Source organism: Protopterus annectens, chromosome 14.part0, assembly GCF_019279795.1.
Source record: "Protopterus annectens isolate FY-2018-M chromosome 14.part0, PAN1.0, whole genome shotgun sequence".
Taxonomy (NCBI): domain Eukaryota; kingdom Metazoa; phylum Chordata; order Ceratodontiformes; family Protopteridae; genus Protopterus; species Protopterus annectens.
The window spans coordinates 510451623-510478615 of record NC_056748.1 but is presented as its reverse complement, the minus strand read 5'-3'; positions in this window follow the sequence as shown (position 1 = coordinate 510478615).

The window sequence follows — 26993 nt, the reverse complement described above, 5'->3', positions numbered from 1 at the left end:
TTGGAGATCTTCAATGTCTTTGTTTATGAGTTCCATGATGATACGTTCCATGGCCTTGCAGATCAGACTTATCAGGCTAATGGGGCGGTAGTTCCCGGGGTCTGTTGAGGCCCCCCTTTTGTGGAGTGGGTTAACTGTCGCGGTGCACCATTCAATGGGCACAGCGCCGGAGGTGAGGCTATGACTGAACATGGTACTTAGGTGGGGTGCCAATTCATTCTGTAGTTCATGTAGAAGGCAGCCTGGGATGTTGACAGGTCCCATGGATGCTATGTTCTTGGCTTTGGAGAGTGAGGTTTTTACCTGTGCAGCCGTGACTACAGGAACTTTGCATTCTTTTGGTATAAAGATGGGCCCTTTAGGGGGTGAGAGGGGGGTAAAGTTAGCACTGAATTTATCTGCCAGGATGTTGGCAATATAAGTTGGTTCTGTATATTTAGTGTCATTGTGCTGTAACTCAGAGCAGATCTGAGTCTTGCCATTGAGATTCTTGGCATAGTTATAGAATGCTTTTCAGTTGTCTTTAGAATCAGTGGCAATTTTGTTTTCATAACTAGCTTTGGAGGATTTTATGAGGGATCTCAGCTTCTTACTGAGGCTGACCAGGGAGTTCCTCCAATCATGGGATTTTACTCTTTTTTGCAACAGTTTCTTTCTTCTGTTGTAGAGTATATTAATGGCAGAAGACCACCAAATTGGCTTCCTTTTTTTTTGGAGGATAGCATCATGGTTCTGTTAGGGATAGCATGATCCATGCACTCGTGTAAGTGCTTATAAAGTGCATTTGTGTAGGATTCAGCAGTCATACCTCTATTGTCCATCTGCATGGGAGTCGTGAAGTTTGCCACTTCTGTCTTGAGAAGCGTGAAGTTGGCTTTGGAGAAATTTTTTTACGGTTGTTTTCCTAATGGGGGGTGGAAGTGGGATGTGGATGTCTAGGGTGATTAGCTTGTGGTCAGATCTGACCAATGAGGAGCTGACCTCTGGTGTGGAACACTGGTCACCCATGTTGGTGATGACCAGGTCTAGGATACTGCTGCCCCTGGTGGAGGGTGTGGATAAGTTGATCCAAGGCATTGGAATTGATGATTTCCTGAAAACGTTGAACAAAAGAGTTGGTACATGAGTAGTTTTGCCAGTTAATGGTAGGGTAGTTGAAATTACCTATTATTAGAGTGTCGGGTTGTACCTTAATATTTTCCAGTGTATCAAGAAAAGAGGAGTGGGAATCCTGGGGCATAGTGTGGGGTCTGTAGCAAGCTACAATCTGAATTGTGGTTTTGCCCAGATTTAGTTGAACTTTGATAATCTCAGTTGCATTATGCTGAGCAATTAGCTTGGAGGTGTAGATATCCTTAATGAATATGGACATGTCTCCTCTTTTAGTGTTTCGGTCCGGGTTTGGTGGCCAAAAGGTGTGGTATGAATTATAGCCTGGTAATGCAGGGGTGCTCTCTGGAGCTTTGAACCAGGTCTTTGTCACTGCACAGATGTCAATGTTCTCCATTTTAAGGAGTGCCTCGAGTGAGTGCATTTTGAGGTTTAGACTTCTAGCATTGAATAGCATTACCCTCAGATTTTGCTTGCTTGTCCCCATTACGGTGGTGAATTTGTCATTTGAACCTTGCCTAAAAAGGCGCTATACGGGTGGCAAAAGCCTTTGCCAGTATCCGGAATCCCAAGGGTGACAGGTGCAGGCCATCTCTGGCAAAGTAGCGTGGTCTGTCGATCATGTCTTCCCAGGCAGATAGATACTGGATTCCCTTAGAATGACACCAGAAGCTTAGCCAATTGTTAAAGTCAATCATTTTGTCCTTGTACTGTGGTATCATTCTGGGTGATGGCAGGGTGCTAACTCAGGGCTAGGGGCATACCTGCCTGGGCTACAAGATCGGAGAGCTCCTCCATGCCTCTTTTCATGTAGTCCAGGGAGGTACATCTCAGGTCATTCACACCAACATGGACAATGGCAGAGTCATATTTGTACTTGTTGTGGAGTGACCTGAGTGCATGCGTTATGTGGCAGATCCTGGCACCTGACAGGCAGCTGACAGTAACTTTTTCCTCATTTAGCCTGGTGAGTGGAACATCAGTGTGCCTGACTATAGAGTCATGTATGACTAGAGTGTTGGGTACTTTATGCCTTATGGGCTGTAGTTGAGTGGCACACTGAGTATGTGGGCTATGTGTCATTTCGTTTGTGTTGGGGGGTGGAGGTTGCTTGCATTTCTGCTTTGGAGGTCTCTGTTGTTTGGGCAGATTTGTACTGAGAGCCTCCTCAAATGTAGGTGTGTGTTTTGTGCTTCTGCGTGTGTGTTTTGGTGGTGTAGGTTTTGAGGGACTATGTGATGAGTGTGGTGCGGTGCAAGTGTTTACCTTCTCCTCTTGACTGTCTAGGTCAGTCTTTGGTGAAGAGAGCTTTGCTTCCATTTTGGCTATATAAGTGCATCTCTCACAGGTTGTAGTGTTGGGTGGTAGGAGGAGAGGGTTGTCCGTGTACATGAGGCAATTGCTGCATTGTCCCAAGATGCCCAGATTCATCAGGTAGACATGAGAAAACACTGGGAGCTGACCTTTAGACATGCCTGAATAGGTGCTTATTTATTAAGTACTAAAAACTGTTTTCCTCTAGACAAGTAAGGAAAATTGAGTGCTGTAGTAATTTGTAACTTATTTAGTGCTTACAATGAGTTCTGAACAAGTGCTGAGTTCAAAGAAACAGATTTGAGTGGTAAAACTAAAAAGCTGGCTAGTTGCAAAGGAAATTTTGAAGAACAGACTTTATGGCACCAGGAATAGTTTAACCCCAGTTAAGTGGGGGGGGGGGGCTTAGGAGCTCACAAACAGTCCTGGACACAGCAAATCCATATCTGGACAAGACCTGCCACAGGAAAGGGGGGAAAGCAAGCTTAGAATTTTTTTCCAGTAAAAGTGGAAATGGAGAAAGCTGGAACAGAAGTTAATTCAACGTCAAGAATCTGAGTGGGCTGGCCTTCACAAATGTTCTCTATTAGATTGAGTGAACTAATGATACTAGACTGGGAGGAGTGTCACAGATCAGATATACAGTATGGGTGGGCAACTGCCACCAAACATAAGAACACATAACACTAGGGAGGGAGGGTGGGTAGGAAAAATTACAGCTCCTAGCTGTAGCCACTAAATGAAAGTTTTAAACAGATCAAGGAGCAAGCAGACTCTAGAGAATGCTTTTAACTGTAAACAGACAATTATAGTAATGCACACTATTACAGTTCCTAGCTGTAGAACACAGAAATCTCAAAAAATCAAAAATGCACAGAAAAGCTCGGATAGAGCACTCACAAACAGAAAATACAACTCTCAGTATGAAAAAGCAGTTTACAGTTAAGTAATTCAGTAAACATGCAATTAGAGTAATGAAACAGTATCTAGCAATTAAAATACAGTTAAAACAGTATAAAACAGTACATAAATGCAGTGAAACAATAAAAAAAGCTTTATAACAGGGCAACATGTAGCAGATCAACTGTATAGCACAAGTATAACTGTTTCAGAAGTGCAGTTCAGTGAAATAAGTGTAAGAAATAACTTATCCTGCTCTTGGAATCTTAAGAAACTTCCACTTATGCATTGCAGTCCAGAGCAAGAGAAAAATTGGCACGTCCTGTTTTAAAAATACAACTGAGCACACACACATATATATATATATATATATATATATATATATACATACATACACACACACACACACACACACACACACACACACACACACACACAGAGGGAGAGCCATAAAAGACTGCTTAAACATAATCACCACATTATAACCCTTAAGATATGACTCTGCATCCTCTTTGACATTAAGCTATAAAGTATGTACTCAGCATTAGTCAAGCTTTTTTGCTATGTAAGCACCTGCATACAAACAACAGCTCTTAACACCCTGTCCTTACTGCATTTAAAGAAAATGCATCTGACAAACAATATACTTTTGTAGCATATCATAAGTTTAACTATTGTTAGTGTCCTTAATAGTGGAAAAGCATTATCTCCTCAAAACTGACTAGTAGCACCGATTCATTACCGTCAACCTCCTTTTCCCATTTTTACATGGGGTCAGAGTGTCGCACATCAACTGCTCATGTCTCTAATCAGAGACACTTTCTTACCTTCTTCATCAGTAATGCCTGTTTCAAGTCATCTCTCCTGTCATCTATCTATCTTTTGGCTCAATGTCCTGGTCTCATCTTGCCTTTTTCTATTATTTTCCAAAATTTACTTTACAAAATTGTCTACTGCATTCTTACATGTGACCAAACCACCATAATCTGTTCTTCTTGACCTTTTCTGTAACTGGGGTTACTTTGGCTCCTACTCTGGTATTCCTGTTTCTTCATCTGTCCAACAGTATGCATTCTACTATCCATCTGAGGCACTTTATCCAGATAACCTCAGTTCTGCAACTGCTCTGACATCATTGCCCAGTTTTCTACGCCACACAGAATCAGTAGTCACCCCACTGTTTGTACACCTTACTTTTCAATTAAGTAATCTTCTGCCACAAATTACCCTTGATACTTTCTGCTTGCTGTTGGTAGCACCTCTGATTCTAGAGATCCTATTGCCTCATTCAGACTTCCATTCTCCTCAACAACATTTTCCAAATACATGAGTGTTAACCTGTTAAAACCATTTCCCCTTCAATCTCTGTTTAAAGCTTCTTTTGGTTATCCCTTTTGCTGCCATAACAAGTATTTCTCCTGTACTCAGTTTCATTCTATGAGGCTTTGGCGTTGCATTCCCTTGTCTTTTGCTGGAGATCTATTCACAGTTTGCCTACAGGGCCCCATCGTCTGCATACAGCAGTTTTGTTGATCTGTCATCTCTGACTTGTTTGCTGATGTATTCTGTCAAGAGTATGAACAGCAGTATGCCAGCCCTGATGTATATCCACCACCACTGAGAAAAAAATCGCTTGGTCAAAAAAACAAAACAAACTTTCAAACTCTACAAAGTGGGGGGCTTCGCCCTCCCCCTAACTAAATATACCAACTCCAAGATTGTACTACAGTGGAGAAAAGGTCAAATCTTCAAAGACAGCCAAGCATTTTTCCCCTGGAAAAAATTCAATGACATGGCCATTTGGAAATTAGTGTTTTCACTGCTTATTGGTCGAGAAAAATGTGTTTAATGAACACGTTTTTCAGTAACATAACATAGACCCCATTAACATAACATGCAACACAAAAGTATATACAAGCAGCAAACAAATAAATCCAAACCAGGCCAGAAGTTGAAAATGTTGAAACACAGGTGCCCAGTGGGAAGGAAGCTAGAATAAAGAAGCTGAACCACGACAAAGTAAAATCTTCTTTTTTAATACAAAATGGTGAGCGCTTTTGCAGTGGTAACCATTGTTTCATCACACAGTTCAAACAGCAACAGCACTTAAATACTTGAATTCACTACTAGAACAACCAATCCTACCACTCAAAATTAATTCAGCACTCAGCAATCAGTTAATTACTATGGTTACGTTTTGCCCTTAGTTAATTGCTGAACTCAGAAAAATTCTGTTTAAAAATTACTATGGTTACGTTTTGCCCTTAGTTAATTGCTGAACTCAGAAAAATTCTGTTTAAAAATCACATACACACAATGTAAAGACAAGAACATGTGGATAAATATAAAATACACAAAGTCAATGAATAAATACATATACTCATGTTCCCCATTTAGTAACTACTTATGTGCATAAATATAAACATAAAAATATATATAAAATATATATATATATATATATATATATATATATATATATATATATATATATATAAAAGTATAAGCAGTACACACTCAACAACTTAATACATATATTCTGTCTAATAAATGCATGTGGCCCTCCTAGTAAATACATATGCTTTAATACATACATCTCAACAAATGCTTGTCTTTAATGATATCTATGCTAAAAACAGCTCAAGAAATACTGTCATACTGACCCAAAGCTCTGCATGTGTTTACGTGGTCTTCTCTTATTAAAATGGTGTTATTTTTTATTTTATTTTAACCTTCTAAATTTTAGCACTGGCTTCAATGGACCACACTGCACAACATGTTTCCATTTCTATGTTGGGAAAACTAACCATCACCTTAGGGAACGGATAAGGGATCACCTTTACTGTACTAGAAAAGGGCAACTGTATAGTGCTTTGGCTAAGCATACATTGGATAAGGGGGATGACCATATATTTTTGTTTCAGGTTTTACACATCCCAAATATCAGCAATAGGATGGGGGACATAGTCAATACTACTGAAAATATGGAAGTAAAATGGATTTTGTGTTTAGGAGCACACAGAGGTTTGGGTTTGAACAACAGTGTTCCATTTAAGCCAGTGCTAAAATCTAGAAGGTTAAAATAAAATTAAAAATAACACCATTTTAATAACAGAAGACCACAAAAACACATGCAGGGCTTTGGGTCAATACGACAGTATTTCATGAGCTGTGTTTAGCATAGATATCATTAAGCATTTGTTGAGATGTATGTATTAAAGCATATGTATTTACTAGGTGGGCAACATGTGCATTTATTAGGCAGAATATATGTATTAATTAAGCTGTTGAGTGTGTACTGCTTATACTTTTATATATATATTTTTATGTTTATATTTATACACATAAGTAGTTACTAAATGGGGAACATGAGTATATGTATTTATTCATTGACTTTTTATGGATTTTATTTACATTTATCCACATGTCCTTGTCTTTACATTTTGTGTATGTGGTTTTTAAACAGAATTTTTCTGACTTCAGCAATTAACTAAGGGCAAAACATAACCATAGTAATTAACTGATTGCTGAGTGCCGAGTGCTGAATTAATTTTGAGTGGTAGGATTGGTTGTTCTAGTAATGAATTCAAGTATTTAAGTGCTGTTGCTGTTTGAATGAACTGTCTGATGAAACAGTGATTACCACTGCGAAAGCACTCCCCATTTTGTATTAAGAAGATTTTACTATGTCGTAGTTCAGCTTCTTTATTCCAGCTACCTTCCTACTGGGCACCTATGTTTTAACATTTTCAACTTTTGGGCTGGTTTGGATTTATTTATTTGCTGCTTGTGTATCTAATGATGGCAGAAGGTACTGTGAATTTTGCAGAGAATGTAACAGTTGGTGTAAATGTGGAAAGGAGACTTTTGAATTTGCCGACAAATCAAGACAATCCACTGCTACAAACAGGTACTCTTAATATTAACTCTGAGACTGTTAATACTAATAACATCAATGAAGATGAGATACGCAATTTGAAAAGAAATGCGGAGAATGATTTGTATAGTTTTTAGTGGCTCCAGAGCCAATGGTTCCATTTTGAAGCCTGCTTAAACCTAAATGTTATACCAAGGAGATTCAGAGTACTTAATATGCCCACATATGGAAATACCTACCCCACTTTGTTAGCCCAGTGGCAACAAATTCATCTTAACACCAGTAAAGCATATATACAATTGTTGCTGGACTTTTTCAAGCCAGTGGAACAAGAGCTTAACGAAAAGATATGTCAGCAACAACACAGACTGTCTGTGCTTTATGGGGAAGCAGCTACTGAAGTTTTCATGCATGAACTAATTGATAAGATACTCCACTATGAAACCAGACTGCTTGAACAAAAAAAAAAATAAACGGTGTAGGGATTTAACAGATTTCACTAAGCAGCTTGTCTTTACTTGGCCTATACCTGCACAGTCTGCAGAGCAGTCCACTACCAACCGCAATTTGCAATTTATAAGAGAAACCGATGGGCAGTCAGAGTTTCCACCAACAGCCTACCAGCAGAGGAGAGGGCGAGTTCAATCGTTTGAGCGGCATGAGAGACCGAGGGCGGAGCATTGGGTACAGTCTGAAGAGATGACCAATGCACTCGGGGAGGAAGAGGAAACAATGAATCAACAGCCAGGAGGGACTTTCCTTTCACCAAATGAGGTACATTCTGTTTACTCTACACCAATGGAAGTTTCATTGCCTTTGGCATCCAATGATAAGGCAACAACTGCCTCTACAACTGCAGCCATGGTAAGAAGCCAGATTAATATGGAAGGAGGACAACAACAGGTTTTTCCTGTTCTACCCCTACTGTTTCGAGCAGGGAGGAGAAAATCTGTGGAACAGGACACTTACAGGGGCCAGAAACAGAAAGAGGCACCAGGCCAGTTACAAACTTTCACTTTGAAGAAAATGTGGGGGTATGGGCAGGAGAGTTAATATGGAATATTTCCAAATATGAACTGTCTGCAGCTGAGACTTCTTTATTAAACAGAGCTTTAAATTGTATACCTTTGACTAAAATGGACATTAGTTAATTTCTGTTATGCCTACGTATGTTTACTAGAAATGTAACACTGAAACAACAATTTGGAGATGACAATTAGGCAAGGGATGTTCAGTTTAAGAAAAACAGTCTGTATGTATCAATATTGATGCATAATATAGAAATCTTCTTAAAAGCTTGTGAAAATGCCATTTACAGCACAGGAAACAATAGTTTTTTAGAAGAAGGAAAGTACAATTTGACAAAGTGTGAGCACAAAGCATTGTGTGACTTGTAGACTAATGATAGCATAGTTACAAGACCCGCTGACAAAGGGGGACCAGTGGTGATATTGAATGCTGACTTTTACAATACAGCTATGCAAGAAATGTTATTGGATCCAAATGTATATGCTGAAGTACCAACAACAATTGTGTTTGAAATGATTGAACAGATTGCTAGTACCTTATATGAATGTATGTGTATGGAACTATTAAATAAATATCTTTTTAATTATTTCACTGTTGAAAATCCACTCATACCTCAAATCCATGGCCTCCCCAAGATACAGAAAGACCGATATAACCAGAAATTTAGACCTATAGTAGCAGGGGCAGGATGGCTAACAGAACCCATCTCTATATACCTGGATAAAGAATTGAAGACAGCACTCGGTGAATATGTATATGTCTTAAAAGAGACAGAACAGTTTTTAATGGACCTTTATGGGGCAGTGAAGCAAATGGGAACAGCAGATACGGGGATGCTAGCCACACTAGATATAGTGTCTTTATTCACAAGTATACCCAACGACCAGGGGATAAGCATGGTGAAATCAGTGTTGACAAGGCAGGGAAAGTTCTCTAATACTAAGATAGACTTTCTCTGTATGTTACTAGAATTGGTACTAGAGCACAACATATTTATGTTCAATGGCATATGCTACAAGCAGTTGTCAGGGGTTGCCATGGGCACAAATTGAGCCAACACATATGCAAACCTGGTTATGGTTAACTGGGAATATGAACATCTATTAGGTAATCCCCAAATAGGCTTTTATAGGCATTTCATAGATGACCTTTTTATTTTTTGGAAAGGTGATGGTGAACAATTTAAATCCCTGTATGCATACCTAAATACTACCAGTGGCTTTCTGAGTTTACGATGAACTGTTCTGAGATGAGTTTAGACTTCCTGGACATTACTATATACAGAGAAAATGACCAATGGTCTACAAAATTACATAGGAAACAATGTTACAGACCATATTTTCTACACAGAAGCAGTATGCATATCCTAGGCTTTTCCTAACACAATCAGAGGTCAGGCAATGAGAACAAGTCGACTATGCTGACAAGAGGAAGTGTATAGAAATGAGTTAACTAAGCTAAGAACAGGTTTCATTAATAGGGGGTATAGTGAACATGAAATTGATAAGGTGTACCATAATGTACACAAAAAAAGAAAGGTAAAGCTAAGCCCTACTACTCTGATAGAGTAGGTAGTGACAGGGTAGGTATTAGGAATAGTGCATTACCATACATTCCGATGGTTTTACCATATACAAGGGATGTGAAAAGGTTTGAAACCATCATACGACAAAATTGGCATATGTTGTTAGTAGATGAGGATACTACCAACATAGTGGGTGGATAACCACATTTTGCATTTAGAAATAAGAAAAATCTGAAACAGCAGCTTTGCTATCCAAGGACATCTGCTCTGATGGATAACACAGTGAATGCTACCCATAGATGTGGAAAATGTACGCAGTGCATTTATACAGATGAATCAAGATTTTTTAAGCACCCTGAAACAGGGCATATATGGGAGCTAAGGAATTCTGCTGATTGCAATACTAAGAATGTAGTGTATATAGCTCACTGCACAACATGTTTCCATTTCTATGTTGGCAAAACTAACCGTTACCTTAGTGAACGGATAAGGGATCACCTTTACTACACTAGAAAAGGGCAACTGTATAGTGCTTTGGCTAAGCATACATTGGATAAGGGGGATGACCATATATTTTTGTTTCAGGTTTTACACATCCAGAATGTCAGCAATAGGATGGGGGACAGTCAATACTACTGAAAATATGGAAGTAAAATGGATTTTGCATTTAGGAGCACACATAGATTTGGGTTTGAACGATAGTGTTACATTGAAGTCAGTGCTAAAATCTAGAAGGTTAAAATAAAATAAAAAATAATAACACCATTTTAATAAGAGAAGACCACAAACACATGCAGGGCTTTGGGTCAATATGACAGTATTTCTTGAGCTGTTTTAAGCATAGATATCATTAAAGACAAGCATTTGTTGAGATGTATGTATTAAAGCATATGTATTTACTAGGTGGGCAACATGTGCATTTATTAGGCAGAATATATGTATTAATTAAGTTGTTGAGTGTGTACTGCTTATACTTTTATATATATATTTTATATATATTTTTATGTTTATATTTATGCACATAAGTAGTTACTAAATGGGGACATGAGTATATGTATTCATTCATTGGCTTTTTACATATTTTATTTACATTTATCCACATGTCCTGGTCTTTAAAAACCACATACACAAAATGTAAACAGAATTTTTCTGACTTCAGCAATTAACTAAGGTCAAAACGTAACCAGAGTAATTAACTGATTGCTGAGTGCTGAATTAATTTTGAGTGGTAGGACTGGTTGTTGTAGTAATGAATTCAAGTATTTAACTGCTGTTGCTGTTTGAATAAACTGTCTGATGAAGCAATGGTTGTTTGAATAAACTGTCTGATGAAGCAATGGTTATCATTGCGAAAGCACTCACCATTTTGTATTAAAGATTTACTTTGTTGTGGTTCAGTTTCTTTACTCTAGCTACTTTCCTACTGGGCACCTGTGTTTCAACAAAAGTATATACATTTAAATAATGAAGAAAAGCAAATTACAACAGAAATAAGTTCAAAGATTGGAGTAAAATAGTACTCAAAGAGCAAGATGTGGTTAAGTATGCTAAGAGTTATTCAGAAGAGTTGCACAAACAGAGCTAGTTCTCTACTAAGTGAGTAGTTAGGAGCTTTTTAAATTGTACTGTGGAGCAGTTAGAGGTAATAGGGTCGGCAGTTTATTCCATATATTAGGAATGATGTTCGAGAAGAGAGACTCCCCAGCTGAGTTGTTAGCTTTGGTGGTTTCTAAAAGGAGTTTATTACTGGAACAGAGAGCTCTAGAAGTGGTGTATAGCTGTATAAAACTTTGGAGAGCAGGGACTTTATCTGATTGAAGCAGGATGTTGTAGGCAATTGTTTATAGTGTAGCAGATGAGGGAGTTCTAGCCAATATAGTTCTTTAAGAGCTGTACAGTGATGTGATTAGTGTGTGGCATCAGTTGCATATTTGGCAATTTTATTGTAACAGTTTGGTATGATCAGTTTTATGGATGTTGGTTAGTACTGGGGAGGCATATAGGAGAGTTGATAGGAAGTGTGTATGGGTGATGGTAGCTTTTGTGGTTCTAGTTAAAAATTGTTTGTTTCTGTAAAGAAGACCTAGTTTCTTGTGGACTTTCTTAATGGTTTGGGCAACATGAATGTCGAATTTCTGATTGTCAATTTCGACACCTAGCAGTTTCGTGAGTGTTATTGGGGTGATAATAGTTTTGTTTGTGTACTTTATATTGAAAGTTAGGCGAGAAGAGGGAGATCTTGTGGGACAGAAGAAAAGGAGCTTAGTTTTATTGGGGTTTAGAATGAGTTGGGAATCAGTGAGTCATGTCTCAACAGAAATGAATCTTGGGTTATGGTGTGGAGGTCTTGTAAAGAGAAGACTGTGGATATTATAGTAGAGTCGTCTGTATATTGTATCACAGATCCATGAAGAGTGGAGGTGTGGAGTTGATTGCAAAATATAGAGAAAAGTAGAGGCTCATGGAGGGAGCCTTTTAGGACACTTAAGGCAACTGGGTGAAGACTGGAGAGGTGGTATTGTCACTGTACGGTCTGCTGACGTCCTGCTAGGTAGCTTTGGATCCAGGTAAAAGAGGAGCTACTAAGATTTAGGGAGGAAAGCATGTTGATGAGTTCATTGTAATTTATCACATCAAAGGCTTTGGACAAGTCTAAAAATACAGCAGATACGAAGTGACCTTGATTTCTATAGTGGTTCACTATATTGGTGAAGGACATTAGGGCTGTGGTAGTGCTGTGATAGGGGCAAAAACCGTGTTGTGTGTCTGATAGTAGTTTGTATGTGTGAAGGTAGTCCATGAGTTGGGTATGGATGACTCTCTAAGATTTTAGATAAGGGTGATAAGATGGCAGTTGGATGATTAGTAAGTTTGGTGGAATTACTTCTTTTATGTAAAGGTATAATGTGAGAGATCTTCCAGATAACAGTTATTGATCTGTTAATTAGTATCACTACTAGGTATGCTATTCCTTCTGCTGCGATTTGTGCAAAATTGGCTGGGAGGCTATCTGTGGCTAGGGTGGTTGGTTTTAGTTTTCGTAGTATTTTTTTATAGTATCTATAGACACTGGTTAGAATGTAAATTGGTTGGGGCTATTTTGAAAGGAGTTTCTGTGCTGGGGAGCTACAGAAGGAGAGTTGTTGGAGATGTTTTGAAAATTAACAATGGCTAGGATAGATTCTGTAAAGTATTTATTAAATTGGGTTGCTATATTATCAGAGCTGCTGTTTGAGGTTGGAGTGAGTGTAGTTGCTTTACCTGATAGAAGTATATTATTAACTGCAGCCCAGAACGTTTGAGAGTTATTCTGGTGTTTTTTCTGATTATTACGGTGGTAGTTGATTTTGTCCTGTTTCACAAGTTTCCTAGCTTTGTTTCACAATTCTAAGAATGTTTATTTTGTAATTTGGGGTTTGCTTTTGTGATATTATTCCCAGGCCTCGTCTCTAGCTTTGAGTAAGGATCTATATTCTTTAGATAGCCAGGATGCATAGTTAGCTTTTACTCTAATGGTTCTGTGGGAACATGGTAGTTTAATATATCTAAAAAGTAGTATTAAAGGAGTTCAACTCACCATCAAGGGGTAGTTGTGACAGAATCCCAGTTACAGCTTTTTAGAGAGGTGATGAATCTATGTGGGTTAAAGCCTTTTTTGTTTCCGATTGTGCAGTAGGTGGTTTGGTTATTTTGGTAAGTATGGGTATGTACAAAGAAAGTAGGTAGGTAGTTAGACCATCAGGAAGACAACTTGCCTGAAATGATAGGGAGAGATTATTGACCAGAATCCAGTCAAGGATAGACTGACGTTTGGAAGATTTGTCAGTTCATATGAGGGATGTGATGAGATGGGTGAACCCATGTAGGTCAACATGGGATGCTGGGTTCAGAAAGGAGCACTCTAGCCACACAATATTGAAATCACCCAACAGGACTGTTTCTTGTGGGAGAGAATTAGAGGCCTGGTGAAGTGTGTTTTCTAGTGTGGGGATATTGTTTCCTGGTGGGATGTAACCACCAATGATGTTAATGTGTTTTTCTGGAGTTGATTTTTAATTTGGTAAATATTAGTTCTGCATTTCCAAAGTCAGGGATGTCTAGTTCAAGATAGTCTAGTATTAGGTGATCTTTGAATAGGATAGCTACTCCCCCATCCTTTTTGGTTGTCCTATCTTTGCATCTTATATTGTATCTTGCAGGCATACCTCTCAACTGTACCAAATTTCTCGCCATTTACTGGTTTTGTGTGTAAAATAAAGGGGTGTCACGAATTTCTGACTGGCCCCTTCAATTCACAATTTTTTTCATTTTTTTTTTTTTTGGTCTGCAGCATCAAGATAAGAAAATTTACTTTCTCCGGTAGCTCAACTTCCAATATCCGGTGTAAAAACAACAGTATAGGAAAGAAACTCTTTACATTCCCTTCTGAAAATAAATTAATAATAACACAGACACACCAGCTAAATAACAGGTGTGCTTAATGACCACAGTAAATGTGCCATTTTTTTTTAACTTCGTTCACCCTTTGAGCCAAAACTTACCTTTTCAGTGGCCAAACAATCTATCCAAATCTATCTCAAAACTAATAAAGCTGATCTGTATCACCCTTAGAATTACAATGTAGGAAATAAAACTCTTGCAATTATTTCCTACACAGAAATGTCTGTTTTCACTCCTGCCTTCTGTTTCTCACACTTCACTAGTTAACATGTAAAGGCAACACAGCACGTGACTACATGCTAATTACATGTTTGAAAACCTTCTAGATGGCACTTTCCATCTACATGTTAGTTTGTCATTTTCTGGGCATTGGCGGGACCAGGATCATTGATGTTCCTTGCCTAATGTCCTGTTTGCTAGGTAACCAGTAGCTTTGCTATTTGTGTGAACTACAGAAACTGAATAGGCTGTGCTGCCGAAATAACTTTCAAGGCAAAACACACACTTCAATCTGTTCCCCAAGTAACAGAAGTAATATATTTTTTTTAATAATAGGTTCTGCTGCTTATACCTCTCAACTGTCTATATTATTGAGTCATATTTTTGGTCTGTTCCTCATAAAATTTGTAGTTTTCTTTGAAATCATGGAGGGCTAAAGTCACTAATTAATGGCAGATATTTGAATCAGAAACTTCATACCCTTCAGAAAATGTATGCTAATGCTAAACCCGTTATTCTTCTAACTTTCCAAGTTAGTAAGAACAATAATTAAAAACTGTCCCTATTTTGGGGCTTTGTCCAGACTTCTTGAGCTAAAATGTTGAGAGGTGTGTTCCTCTTCTTAATATCTCACTAAACATAACATTTAATAGGTAATCTAGTTCTTATGAATTCTTACTAATTGGATGACTACAATGCCATTTGGTCTGAGAGAATAGATCTTTAACTCTGACTCTAACTTCAACAAGCCACTTTTGCTAGTAATATGCTACAAGCCATGTCATAACAGAAAAACCCTGTAACCTAATGGATATATTGACTACCAGAAGCGGGAATTCGTAATAATGAATGGACAATACTTTCCACATATTTCATTGTCGAAATTATAATGAAAAATGAAAGGCAAAGTGACTACCTCTAATGCAACATATGAGCAGCAGCATATGTTATGTTCGGTATTCATAGGAAACCAGTGGCACCCATCATCTCTGTTCACCTGTTGCTCACCACTGCAGTTTGTCAGTCGCAAGTCTGAGATGATGATGTTATGTCTGTGTCCAGTGGCCCAGGTTAATGCTGTTTTTTATCCCTGCTGCCCTAAGCTCTATTGGTGCAGACTCCTGGCCAGGGTAAATGTCTTCACTGTATACCCCCCAAGTATTTGAGCTGCTCATGCTTAGGCTACTTTGTGTAAAATTCATCAGCCTTTTCAGCAGACAAAGTGAAAGAGAGTTTAACTTTTTTTAAGTATACAGTTTTTTTATATAAACAAAAACGGATAAACTACTACAGACTTGCTCCCACAATGGCAAGTGGTGCAGCTTCTTTATATCTGAGCCTTCAAGAGTCAGAGGACACCATATGTATAGTAATGCTGATATTTTATAATTTAAGGGCTGATGGTTGGTTTGTTTATTTAAAAATAAAAACGATGGACAGAGGAAAATATGAGGAATGCCGCCACTGGCTGACTGCAATCCTCGGTTGACGGTTAGTTTGTTTATTTAAAACTGAGGAACAGAGGAAAATACGAAGAAACATTGGGGATATTATTTAACCTTTACAGATTATGCCTACCCTTACTTTGCTCATGTAGTAACATTTTCGCTTGTGTGTTATGTGAGAGAATGTGTCTTCATAATCTATCTTCTGTTCTGTCAGTCATATAGAAAGCAGCTTATGTGCTTAAATTCACTGCAAGTTTCATTCCCATCATATCTGCAATGGTGCAAATAACCCTCTCTTCTATAACTGAATGCTTTCATTTTTGTCTGACCCTTTGTAACTTCGGAATCCATTTTATACACATGCTGATCTGTGTATAGTAGGAGAGAAGAGGAAAAGTAAGGCATGCAGATTGTGAACTTTATTTCCAGTACTTCTTATATTCAGATTAAGGAGGAGGAGGAAAGATTTGTTTTTTCTGTGTAATAGTCCATAGTTGACTGTGATAGGGCTACGAGCTGTATTAAGCTTGGGGGGGGGGGGGCAGGATTAGGATGCATGTCTCTGAAGCAGTTTAATTTCTTTTAAAAGGTGTAAAAGGAGTTTGGTGAACTTGTATTGTAGTTTGGTATGTTTATGCCAGGTTTGAGATGTGCTTACTGGAGGTTGGAATTTGGATGCATGGTAATCTAAATGGTTGGAATAGAAAGGCTTGGAGCTATGGTATAGTTTAATGGTTTATCTAGGAGGTAAAATGAGGAGATTTGACAGGGAGGGTTATTGGTGGTAATTACATGAGGTTCATAGGTAGGTACTAGGCTATCGGCCCAAGGGCCTACGCAAGCCTAGCCAACAAGGTTCCCTGGCTTACACCACCCAAGAAAGTTATTTTCCTGTGCCACTGTCGATCAGAGACACAGAAGTGATCCCTGGGGTGTATTTCCTATTTCCCATCCACTCATCAAGATTTTTCTTGAAGAGTGCTAATGAAGAACTTTGCTCGACATAGATGGGTAGCCTGTTCCAGCGTATGGGAAGTCTCTGGGAAAGGAATCTATCCCTCCAGCATGTCCTGTTTATTGTGGTGACAAGGTTTAGGTCCCTAGAGCATGTAGCTCAGAGGGATTGGGGTTTCATTAGGTGTAGCATGTTCAACAGCTCTGGGTTTGACATAGCTTTATATGTTAGGCAGAGATCACCTCTGAGTAGGCGATACGCTACGGAGTAAAGCTGGAGTTTTTTGAGGCGGTCAGTGTAGGGCATTTGTTTGAGTCCAGTAATCCTCTTTGTGAGGTACTTCTGTGGCCTTTCCAGCTGCTGCAGATGTCTTGTGAGGTACATTCCAAAAGGGGCATTGTACTCTATAGTGGGTCTAATGAGTGTCGAGTAGAGGGGAACGATGACTTCTTTTTTCCTGGATGAGAACCCTTTTATGATGAGGTGTGCCATGTAGAAGGATTTCCTGACTACTGTGGCGATGCGACTATCAAAGGAGAGACTACTGTCCACCAAGGTCTCTTATCACGCATTCACAGTGTGCTGCCTATGTGGTAGTTCATGGGTACAGAGTTTTTACCAAAGGGGATGACACTGAGCTTGAGGCCATGGCTCTGACACTGAGCTTGAGACCATGGCTCTGACACCAGGCATCTGTCTCAGAGAGGCCCTTCTGTAGGATGTTCACATCATTTGGGGACTTGACTATGGCTCTTAGTTTGCAGTCATCTGAAGGAGAACAGGAGTAAAAGCAATGAAGTTGTGGTGATGTGTAGCACTGCTAGATGTAAGAGTATACTATTAAGGTGAAGCATTTTGTTAGTATATGTTAAACAGAGCTTTATCTGAGCTGTTTCAACATTTCTTCATACATTCTCTTTCACCAATCTGGATTATTCCTCTATTAGTAGAAAGTTGCAGCTAAAGTTTGTAAAATATTTTTGTGCCACAATTCATGAACATAGCTGCTTTAGAATTTACTATCTGGCCTGTGTCTTATATAAGAATCATACAGGACCCTCCCCCCCCAAAAAAAAAAAAAAAAAAAAAAAAAAAAAAAACTACAGCATTAGGCAAAAGTTAAAAGACAAACATAAACTTGCTAGGAGATGATTGTAAAAATCACTGTAATGGCAGATAAATAACATTTCCCTTAGGACATATTATTACAAAATTTTATAGAAATAATTCTGAAAAGCTCGTCTCCTGTTGTATATTACGCTGTATAGAGTAAAAAACCAAAGACAGAAACTATATACACTTATTTACATTGAGATGCCACACTTGTTGCAAATTGGAAGGTCATGCATTAAGGTTAGTATAAATGGAGAAAGAGAAGGAGAAAGTGTAAGGAATAAAAATATTGTTTTAATTATGCTGCATAATAACTGAAGATGTAAATTGGTATTCTACAATGGGAAGGAGAAAAAAAGAAAAGAAAAGGGATTGTTAGTTAAAGGTATATCAGAGTTAAGTTTATAGTAAGAGGGTTAGGTGAAGATAAAGACTTCAGTAAAAAGGTGGTGTGTATTGGCCTATGAAAAGAGATTGTCATTTTAATCTTTGAGAATAATATAAATAATATAACCCCCAGTATTCCTGAAAGTAAGACAATCTGTTTGGGTTTTTGTTACTAATTTATGTAAAGATACACATTTAATTGCCATATCTTTGAAATGATTCCATGTAATCATGGATTTGTTTAGCCAGTTTTTAGCTATAGAGTATTTAATTAGAGCACAGACTGTAATCAAAACATGTTTATGTATGCTTGTTAGATTTGGGGGGTGTAGTGTGAAGAATTGTTGTTTCCCATCAAAAGTAGTCTTTTTATAGCCCATTTTATCAAGCTTGATTTTGAGTGAACACCAAAGTTTGTATACTTGTAGCTCCAGAAAATATGAAGCAGATCAGCCTTCACCTGGGGGCAGAAGGGACATGTTGGCGAATTTTTGGAGTTAAATTTGCTTAAAACTGCAGGAGTGTAGTATGCAATTAATCATTAGCTGAGTGTAAATTAAGTTCTTAAACAGGGTAAGTTTAAGTGTATTTTTTATAGCTAGGGATTTTTGTTCCAGAGTAATATTATTGCTTATTTCATACCAGTAGTTGGAGTAGAGTAGTGAGGATTGGTTTCTTAATGTATATAATAGCTTGTAGGTATTAGATAGCATTTTAGACTTGTGTAATAAAGATTTTATGATTTATTGGGTTGTTTGAATAGCATGTTCGTTAACTGGTAGTTTTGAAAATTTGGCATTAACAAGTGTTTTGATTTGTCTGTGCATAATCTCATGTTTATTGGAGAGTTTTGGAAAAACTCTTATGCCCTCAGTAGTAACTATCAAGTTGGAAAACTTCCCAAATCAGAATATTTTTAATTTGAGGAAATGTAGTTAGATCAATCATTTTAATTCACTTCAAGTTCGGGTTAAGACGTATGGGTTGCAAGAGTAGAAGTACATTTTCAAGGTGAAGTATTTTTATTAGTTTTTAAAAAATAATTATAAGGTTTTTAATTATAGGATGGAATTTAATGGCTTTATTATTTCTAATAGAGATAAAGGAGAGAGCTTTAGGGTTTATATTCAGGGAATTAATATGATCATACCAGATTTTAATCCAATGTAGGCACTGAGTTTGAAGATTTGGATCATGATTGGATATTTCAATTATTCTGCTTACATAAATAATATCATAATATAATTCAAAACCAGGAAGGTCTATGCCACCTTTATCTTTGGATAACATGAGTTTATCATAACTGATCCATATGGATTTCAGGTACCAAAAGAAATTAGAGCTATTTTCATTTTTCAAAAAAAAAAATGTTGGAGATGTTTATATTTATAGCATTTAATTGGTAAAGAATTCTTGGCAAAACATTCATTTTTATAATTGCAGCTCTAGATAGGAGAGATAAATTTATGGTTTTCCATCTAGTAATGTCATGTTTAATGACATCCCATGTCTTTTGTAATTTCTTTTCCCCACCATATCTTTGTGGGTACGATGGTAATTAATACCTAGATATTTTATAGAGTAATTTATTTTACTCTCACTTAAAGGAAGATAAATTGTTTTATGACCTGATGGATTAATAGGGAATATATAAGATTTGGAAGTGTCAATTTCGAAGTTCGATATAATAGTTCTATAGTTTTCAAAATTTTGTATAGGTCAGTATTAGGGAGTTGGAAATACATATTAAGATCATCTGCAAAGGCTATAAACTTTAAATATATATTTTGGACCTTAGGTTTATGATGGAAGGTTTTTTTGTGTTAGAAAAAGCAATAGGGGTTCAAGATAAAGGTTGAAGACATAAGGAGATAGGTGACAACCTTGCCTTGTACCATTAGAGATTTGTACAGGGTTACAATTAGTTTTATTGATAAATAATGTAGTGGATACATTCTTATAGATCACCTTAATGATGTTTATGAATTCTTGTAATATATTGAAACAAGACATAATTTTAAAAAGAAAGTTTAGGTCAACTCTATCAAAGGCTTTACTTGCATCAATGGTTAATGCATACCTGTGATGTTTATCTTTTGCTAAGAGTTGAGTTATTGTATCCAGAGTCAAGGTGTTGTCACAGATCTGCCTTTGTTTGATCAATCGTATCTAGTCAGGAGATATTATAGATGGTAATACCTTTTACAACCTGTACATTAGTATTGAGGTTAGTTTTTTAATATCAGTATTAATGAGAGCAATAGGCCTATAGTTATTAGGGTTATTTTTGTCAGAGTTGGGTTTAAGAATTAAAATAGTTCTGGAATTGTTCATGTAGAGGTCTGAGATATTGTGGTCAATAATTGAACACTCTTAACAGAATAGCAGAGACTTGTGCACATAATTTTTTGTAAAATTCAGCACTAAAGCCATTTGGTCCAGGGGATTTGTTACTTTTTATTTTACTAATTACTAAGTTTATTTCTTCTAAGGTAAGGGGAGCTTTAAGAAAAGAAAGTTAACAGTGGGAAATTGATTCCTTGAATAAATTCCTCATATTGCTCAGAATGGAATTTTTCTTTAGACTTGTAGGTGTTGTTATATATTTCTTCAAAAGACTGCATAATGTCCGAATCAATATGCAGTGTTTTTCCTTTGTAATATACCTCAGATATTCTAGGATGGCTAGTTTTTATATTAATTAATGTAGCTAGTGTTTCTGAGGGAATTTGGGACCATTCTAGATATTTATCGAGTAATCTAAGTTCAGTTAAGGTATTGTTTTTCAAGTGGAGATTATATACTTGTTTTTGCAGGCTTAACATACTCTCTTCTAGTTCAGAGGAGTATTTGTCTTGAAGTTTTTCTTCTATCTCTTTTAGTTGTTTTTCTAGATTAAGTTTCTTATCATTTTGTTGCTTCTTATAGAAAGAAGCTTTTTGAATGAGTATAACCCTAATCACGGCTTTAGTAGCAGCCCATTGTATATCATAAGGCATATCAGTTTTAGTGATGTCATTTTCGAGTTGAGTAAGGATGTTGGTGACTTGTTGGATTACTTCTTTTCTTTTTATTAGACTGGTATGGAGAGTCCAATTTGACTGGATGTATCTGACATTGTTTGTTTTGGGGACAAGAATTCTAATTGAAAATTTTGAGTGGTCTGAAATTAATCTATTTTCCACATTATAGTCAATCCCAAACCTTAATAAGGGTTCAGATATCAAAAATAAATAAATTTGCAACCACAATTTGTAGGTTGCGGAGAAATATGCATTTATCATGTTGGAATAAAGTATATGGTTCCATTAAATTGAAGTTATTCATTAATTCTTCTAGGGCTAAAGTAATTTGGGGTGATTGTTTACTATTGTTGTGAGATCTTTCCTGATTATTATTGATTAAAACATTCCAGTCACCACCTACTATGATACAGAGATTTAGGAAAAGGATGGGTTTAGTAAACAAAGGGTAGGAGCATGAAAAATAACACCATCTGCCATTTCCATCAGATTTGTGAGTTAGAATTTCCCCAGGAGAAGATTTTTTAATTGTGATTGCTGTTCCTTTCGAAGCGGTGTCACTCCCAGCTGCTATAATCTGTTTAACCCAATTTCTGTCTCTGTCTTTATTCCATTGCTCATTAGTAATGTCTCTCTCTCGAAGAAAAATAATGGTAGATTTGGTTTGAAATAACAGATGCATCAGTATTTTTTTTTCTTTTTATTCTGAAGACCATTAATGTTCTATGAATCTATTGTAATCATTGTTGTTTACACATTGTGGTTATAACAATTAAAGTTAATGAACTAGTAACGTAACTGAGTGTGGCTAGCGAGACCTCTATCATCAGATAATTAAAAGTTTGTATGGCATCTAACTCCATTACTATTCCCTTAATGTCTAATCACTTATCCCTCTGAAGTGGCTTAAAAGAGTAAAAAGTAGTATTAAGAGTAGTTGGTGGTGCTGCGGCAGCGTTGTCGCCTCATAGTAAGACGTTGTCCCGTTCAGTTCTCAGCTAGAGCGTCTTGTGTGTGGAAGCATACGTGAATGGGGCGTGCCTTCGTTGAAGGTTGTGCGTCAGGGCTGGTAACCCGGTACGTAAAAATCCACTACCAATCATTAGCAGAACGGACTGTGGCAACCCCTAACTGGGAAAAGCCAAAAGACACAAACAAAGAGTAGTTATAGCATTTTTTTTTTTTTTAGAGAGATTGGTACTAGTCAGCAGCGGGATATAGAAAATATCACTCTACTATTCCAAGTATCTTGATGCACCAATATGAAAGATTTTGAGAAGTTTAGATCGAACCAGCAAACACTGAGTACCATATTTTCAAACTTTGTATAATACAGCACAAAGGTATATAAAGCTGGACCTAAACATATTAAGTAACAGTTTAACACATTTATAAATACAAACGTTTAGACAGAATACAAAGGGGATGAACCCAGCACATATTCAATTCTTTCTGAGCAAAATAGGTCCTAGCTCATATTCAAATATCAATAAAGAACCCAAAATTTGTCATACAAAGGGGATGAACCCAGCACATATTCAATTCTTTCTGAGCAAAATAGTTCCTAGCTCATATTCAAATATCCATAAAGAACCCAACATTTGTCATGTATCAGTAAAATGAAAGGAAAGAGCAATGCATGTTAGTTTACAAAGAACTGAATTGAAACAGTGATTGTTATAGGTATACCTGTATACAATTAAAAATTATTGTCATGGGTGTAAAATAATGCAAAAACTGCTAAAGAAAACTGGTAAAAAGTACTGAGCACACATCTGATTAGGAACAAAGATTATATTTACACTTCCTCCATAATACTATGTATAAGGTTTACAGTAGGTGTTTATAATGCTTCATCTAGAGAGGAAAAAAAAAGATATGGAGTTGGATGGCATTGTAATTCTAAAACAAATTTCCTGTACCCTTTCCCCTGATTGAGAAGAATTTTTATTGTTTTGTGACAGTCATTTATGTTTCATTAACAAGGAAATTGGCAGTTGTTTTGACGAGAAAAACAATCCTTCTGTGATATCCAGAAGGAGGCATAACCCCTATTTCCATTGCTCTCCCCATCCAGTAAGCCTGCTTACATAAGTACTGCCTTTCATAAAAGAAACTCTACTCTGAGGCCATACAGAAAGATTTAGACACTGAATGCGGTATACTGAGGGAGAAAGGTGTCTGATTTAGGCACTTGTCACATGGCAAGATAGAAAGTTCTGCATTTCTCTATTAGTAGTCATTAGTATTGCACCAGGTTTTTTATTTGTTTTCTGTAAATGTCCATCTAGCATGGGAACTTTGTCAAACATTTTCAGATTCAACTTTTTTCCCACTGATCATAGTCAAAGATTTTTATTTACAAAGGAGGCTTCCAGTTTAGGTTGCATATTGCTGCTTCGCAGGGCTGGTTTTAAATATGACAGAGTCATTCTTTGTGAGACTGTTACATGACCTTGGAGAGTGAGATACATAATGTCCTTCCTGTAAATGCATTCTGAGTCTTCCAGGGTCATGGAATTCTGCGACGGCAAGAGCAGATGGGTACTGCAGATATAAAGATGATTTTTTAATTATCTAATAAGGTAATATTACTGAAAAACAGACCTTGGAGAAAGTTTTATCAATGCAGAGGTGAAGATAACATCTTAAGGATCTTGATTTAGTTGGGACATGATTGAATGCTTTTAAGAAAGCAGATTTGGCTTCTTCAGGGTTAGAGGCTTGAAATTTAAGGTTGTTTTGGTAGAATATCAGTTGAGCAGGATATTTCATTTGGAGGTGTATTTTCTTGTGGATTATATAAGCACAAAAATGCGACAAAGCTTGTCTTTGCAGTTTAATTAGCAGCTGAAGGTCATGTGTTATTGAGATTTTATGACCTCTCCAGATATTTTTTTTGTTTGGTATAATTGCATTGAGATGGGAGAATTTTGGCATAAATCTGGCATGGAATGTCTGTGACTTGAGACTTGAAAGGGAGCGATGAGCTCTTTTTATGATTTCATGGGTGAGGTCTTTGTTCCAGGAGGATATTGAGAATTTCTTTTATTGTAGCTAGTTGCGCTTGATCAAATTTTTCAGGGACACCCCTGATTAATATGTTATTGCGGCAGCTTCTGGCTTCTTGATCTAATATTTTTTTGCTGCATGTCATTTGCAGTAATATTAGTTGCTTGTAGGATCTTAGTTATTACATCAGTCTTTGTCTCATTTGCCAGTATTTTAGCTTCACTTTGTTCTATACACTGCACAATCTGATCTAAGTTATTTCCAAATGAGCCAAGTTTAACTGAGAAGTTTTGTATTTCAGTTTGCAAAGGTTGCAGGGCTAGTTTTAAATCATCCATGGAGTATGGTTGTTCTTGTTTAGACCTTAGGGTCAGCTTTGTAGTGTCCGGTTGCAATTTAGTAGTTTTCAGCCTCTTGGAGGTAACTTCTTTTTCTGGAGATGAAATCTGGGATAATTTTGCTTTGGATGTTTGAGCATCCATTTGGTCAAGTCGATCTGACATTTGCAAAGCTTGGCTTCCTTCCAGGTTTTGAACGATGTGATTATAGAGTCAGTTACATGTGGTCAATGTCAGTTGCATCAATGTAGATGAATTAAAGGCAATAACAAGTTGTATTTTTGAAATATTGCAGAGTAAGCAACAAAAGTTAAATTTTAAACTGAAACTTTAGGTTTTAATTAGTTTTGAGCAAAGGATGATTATTTTAATGGTTAGATAGTTAATATGTAATAGGAGCAGCAAAGAGTATGTAGTTATTGACCGGCGACCATCTTGGAATCGGCAGCAAGTTATTTTTTGAATTTCTAGTACCATTCTCTCACTTTGCCATGCAACAGAAGACAAAACCCCTTTTTCTCAAAACGCCATGAATTTTCAGATGATAGAATGTTTGTTCTGCTCCACATTATCCAGTCCAGCTACTCAGCGGACCAAAGCTTGGCAAATAATGTTTCAAGAAAATTATATGTTTACCAAAAGTTTCTTCTGAAGAACTAACTCCTTGTAATTATTTACTCAGTACTTTTTGCTTGGTCAACAATTACATGGCCTTGTTCTTTAGATTTTCATTTCTCTATATAACAGGCAATCACTTTTCTTATTAGATTATTGATTTCAAATTAGAACTCTCTGACAGTGAAAGCATAGCCTTGCTAATTTTGTCTACCTCTTATTCAATTTCATTTCTTTCCTTTCTGAATATTTTTATTGAATTTTATAAATGAATAACAGAAAGTACCATAATATGCATAGAAATTATATGAATATATAAAAAATAGTGTATGAAAGAGAAAAAAAATCAACTATTTACAAGGTGTCTACATTATATAAAAAAGCTAAATTCAAAAATTTTATAAAACTGTATTTCATTACTGATTATTTAAAGTCTTTATTTAACAGATTCTTGAGTTTCGTCCACGAATAAGAGGTGGTCTTTTTAGTAATTCTTTCCTTGATAGATAGCATCTCCAGATGACATATTTCAGTTGCAATGTTGAGAAATTCTTTAATTCATGGAGTTGTTTCATTTTTACAATTTTTGGTGGACACTTTCCTTGCAATTGAAAGATACTCCAAAGAAGAGAGTGATTTGTTTTCTTAACACATGCATGAAGTGGGGTATTAAATAAAACTATTGATTTATTTAACACAAAATTGCTACTGCAGTTTCATTTATTTTTTGAAGCATAACCACACTCTCTAGGCCTCTAATCTGCTTTTCAACAGACCAGTAAATATGGAACTAACTTTCCAATAGCAGAATTCCATTCCTATTTACCCTTGAACCTCTAACATGCTTTCCCATAATTTTAAGACTCTGTTCTACCTTAAGTAAAATAAACACTATTAAAAGTGACTAAGTTTAAAATTGCTATGAAAGCCAGATGCCACTTATGGGCTAATAAATCCCTATTATATAAACAGTGACTTGTAGCAAATTTAGTTATCTATGGACTTCTTATTTTACATTTGTGGATTGAAATGTATTGGGTGTTACTGTAGCTATTGTTAGTAATGATGAAATCCAATAAGTTTCATCCTCAAGCCTCAGAATGAATTTTCCTTGAGAATGGTAGACTGTGATATACAAGTGTATCCACTAAAAATATAGGACATCTTGCAGAAACGTATTACACGTGATGATTCCCTGCTATGAGACTTTCCTATGGATGCATGTCCAAGTTTGACTTTTTACTGATACATAATAAAGTTAGTTCACTTCACTGTATCACACAGCAAGGTACATTTGTGCAGGCTACACAATAGTAACAGAATGCAGAACAATTGTTACTTCCAATATGAAGCCTTTGGTAACCCTCACCATTTTCAAAGGAGTCCCCTTTGGGTGTTTGAGAATGAAACATAGCAAAATAGCCATTGGTATGTTGTGATTTTTCAGGGGTTCCCTCTGCAAGGGCATCATAATAATTTTACAAACATGGAGGTGACTTATGTTTTATCGACTAAAAATACATTAAATTTAACTATGTCACGTTCACATTGTGCACTGTTAAAGTATGCAATGTTTTTTTAATGATGTTTATAACTCAAGCTGTGCCCATGTTGTATACTGTAAAGCACCAAAATGGTACATTCTGTATAGTTTACATTAACAGTCTGTATAGAAACAGCACTCATCCCCT